Here is a 3,652-nt window from a genome sequence, read left to right as displayed (position 1 = left end):
AAGGGTTGCCAATGCAGAAGACTTGGGTTCGATCCCTGGGTTGGGAAGATCCCCTGGAGGAGGACATGGCAACCGACTCCAGTACTCTTGCCTGGAAAATCCCATGGACAGAGGAGCCTGGCAGGCTATGTTCCATGGGATCTCAGAGATCTTGTTAGTGACCAAACACCACCAGCAGCATCCATCAGCCCGTGACTGTCAGGCAGGGAGGGGGAGCTGCTGGGGGGTCTGCCTGTTCGGCTCACATCCGCTCAGGGCCCGTCTGAGGAGTGGTTGCTGCTCCGAGGCTCAAGAAGCCTGCAGTGGCTGAATCCTGGGTGGGCAGTTGCTCGGGTGGGCTGTGCCTAAGGAAGGCGCTGCCGCCCCTCTTCCGCCTTCCAACCCAAGGCTATGGCCCCGTATTCTTTCACCTAAGACAGCTTGGGCAGATCCTCGGGCTCCACTCCCCTCCTGGCACCTGCTGACAGGTTTTTTTTTTTTTTTTTTGCATGCAGTTTAAACTTATGCGTTGTTTATTTCTGGAATTTTCCATTTAATGTTTTTAGACTGAGGTTGAACAGAGTTAATTGAAACCATGGAAGGTGGAACTGTGGATGAGGGGGGGGACTTCTGTATAGAATTTTCGTAGTTCTGTGACTCATACCAGCCAACCTGGACAGAAGTGCCAGTATCCTGGGCATTCCATTGCAACTGGCATCTGAGGTGGGGAGCAGGCCTGTAAGATGGGGCCCTTAACCTGTGGGGTCCAACGTTAAATCTGGAAGTTAGTGTCAGAATTGAACTGAAATGTTGGACACCCAGTTTGTGTCAGAGAATTGGGAAATAAATATTCATTCATTCATGATGCTCAGCACTTTACTCAGGCTTTCAGTTTGGGATTCTGAGTCCTCCACCCCTTTCCAAAATTAGCCTTTATCATGATCAGCCAAAATCTGTAATAGTGTTAGATAACGAACTTTAAAAATATATATATATCTTTGGCCACACCAGGTCTTAGTTGCAGCACACAGGATCTTTGATCTTTAATTGTGGCATGTGGGATCCAGTTTCCTGACCAGGGATCAAACCCGGCCCCCGGCATTGGGAGCACAGAGTCTTAGCCGCTGGACCACCAGGGAAGTCCCAGATATCAAACTTTTGTATGGTAAAAAACTTGACCTGGTCACTTCTCTGCTCTGCTGAGAGTTTCTCACACCAGGGCCTGTGCAAGGATGGGGCAGCAGGCTGGGGAGTTGGGACCGCCATAGGAACAGAGAGTAATCATTGCTGACCTTCAGACCTCTCTCCATGTGGTTGTGAACTTCTCAAGAGAAAATCCTGAACACTCCTTGATGTTGTCTGAGTTCTTGTTGCAGTATGCCTGGGTGGGCACACAGTGTCTAGGAAACCATTTCTTCCCCTCCTTCACCACTGTGGCAGGGAGCAGCCTCTTTCAGGGAGCTCAGCGCAGAGGCCCTGGGAGACCCTTGGCAGGCAGCCCCCAAAGCAGAATTCCAGAATGGGATACCATGGCCACCTTGAACAAAAAAACCTTGAAACAAATTTTCTGAGATCATCTATTTGGAGGCAACAGCCGTTAACTAAAGATGTAGGAGGCCTGGGATATTCACTTAAGGGAAGAAAAAAAGCTCAACCCTAGTATTGTACCCTTTTAACATAAAAAGTCAATTTATGGACTTTCCTGGGGATCCAGTGACTAAGACTCCATGCTCTCAATGCAGGGGGCCTGGGTTTGATCACTCATGGAGGAACTAGATTCCACATGCTGCAGTAAAGACAGGGTGCAGCTAAAAATAAATAAATAAAAATTTAAAAGTCAGTAGTTACAAGAGATGTCATGGGGCAGTGATAGGGCCAAGCAAGTGGGATAGATCCCGAGACTACACATTCAGAGGGCGGAGAGCTCCTGCGGACAGGGTGGAAGTAGTGTCAGAGTCCTTCCGGACTGGGGAGGACTGGAGTGGTGTCTGAGTCCTTCTGGACTAGGGGAGGACTGGAGCAGTGTCGGAGTCCTTCCTGGACTGGGGGGGACTGGATCAGTGTCAAGAGTCCTTACTGGACTAGGGGAGGACTGGATCAGTGTTGGAGTCCTCCCAGGACGGGGAGGACTGGAGTGGTGTTAGAGTCCTTCCTGGACTAGGGAGGACTAGAGTGGTGTCAGAGTCCTTTCTGGACTAGGGGAGGACTGCAGTGGTGTTGGAGTCCTTCCTGAACGGGGGGGACTGTAGTGAGGTACAGGGGATGGATTAGTGGGGCTGGAGGATGGCACTGACTGGTGTCCTCGAAGGACATCCCTCCTTGGGGAGAGGAGCTGGTTTGAAGGGAGGAGTGTGAGCTCAGTTCTCAGCTGGCGGGGTTTTAGAGCAGCCTGTGGAAAGAGTGGGGAAGTACTGGGTAGAAAGCTGGAGCGGGGGTTGAAGAAGGCCTTGCTGTGAACTTGGATGTAAGCTTCCCAACTCCCAGCCTGAAGCCAGAGCAGTGGGAGAGACCCCGAGCATACCCTCAACTCTGCGGACTCAGGACGGAGGGGGGGCAGGGGGCGGGGGTGCTCCCTTCACCAGGAGGCCTTGGTTTGAAGCCTCCTCTTTGGGGTAGGTGTGCAGGAGTGGGGCTGTGCTGGGACTCTGGGTGGCCAGTTTCTCAGGAGCACCCGTGTCTGGACTCCTCAGGCATGGAGCACCCACCAAATGGGCACAGGTTCAGGGGAGGAGGCTGGCTCTGCCACATACCCAGAGAGCTCCCCACAGCCTGTCTGATGACATGTTCATGGGACCTGGTGAAGCTATGAGTCTCATGTATGGTGTGAAAGAGCTCATCTCTCCTGGGAGGACCTGGTCACCAAGGAGATGCAGCTGATGGGATGGGGGTGGGGGTATGTGGTGGGATGGTGTTTGTGATGGGCGTGGCAGACATGGCTTAGAATCTTGATTTTACCACTTCTTAGCAAGACAGCCACAGGCTTAATTGACCAAACCTGTTTCCTCATCTGTGCGATGGGAACAATAATAACAACTCATCATGGTGGCTAATGTGCCCATATTTGAGATCTTGGCAGTCAATGGAAGTGATTTGTTAAGAGGCAGAAAAGTTTAAGTGGTTGTAATCAAGCAAGCCTGGGTTGGCAGCCCAGCTTTGTTCCTTATTAACTTTGTCACTTCAAGCAAGTCATATCACTATCCCAAGACTGCTGTCTTTTTTAATAAACTATTTTCAATTAGTTATTTATTTGGCTGTGCCAGCTCTTAGCTGCGGCGCACAGGACCTTCAGTCTTTAGTTGCAGTGTGTGAACTGTTACTTGCACAGCATGTGGGATCTAGTTCCCTGAGCAGGGATGGAACCTGGGCCCCCTGCATTGGGAGTACAGAGTCTTAGCCACTGGACCACCAGGGAAGTCCCAGACTCTGATCTCTTAGGGATAAAGTGTGCCCCTCTGGAAGCCAGTGAACAATGCAGTTTATATGAAAAGCATTTCTGCCCAGCCTAGGACATAAGATGTAGCTGAAGTTTTTGTTGTTGTTGTTAATCAGCATAAGACCTAGGTCTGCTCCCTTCTCACTCAGCTGATAAGCTTGTCAGTCAAGGACCCAATATCCCTAAAGAAAGTGCAGTAGGCATTCACCAGGTAGACTTTGTGAACAGGTATGATGTCAT

At 50.7% G+C, this 3,652-nt stretch overlaps 1 non-coding gene across 1 annotated transcript; it reads right to left on the bottom strand.

Annotated features, from left to right (window-relative positions):
- Nucleotides 1–3,318: 3,318 nt before the first annotated feature.
- Nucleotides 3,319–3,391, bottom strand: TRNAG-CCC (transfer RNA glycine (anticodon CCC)). Its single transcript has one exon. It is a non-coding gene; the product is annotated as a tRNA-Gly (tRNA).
- Nucleotides 3,392–3,652: the final 261 nt, after the last annotated feature.

This window comes from Dama dama, chromosome 5 (assembly GCF_033118175.1).
Source record: "Dama dama isolate Ldn47 chromosome 5, ASM3311817v1, whole genome shotgun sequence".
Taxonomy (NCBI): Eukaryota; Metazoa; Chordata; class Mammalia; order Artiodactyla; family Cervidae; genus Dama; species Dama dama.
The sequence above is the reverse complement of the archived record's forward strand: the minus strand, read 5'-3'. Positions and strand labels throughout refer to the sequence as shown.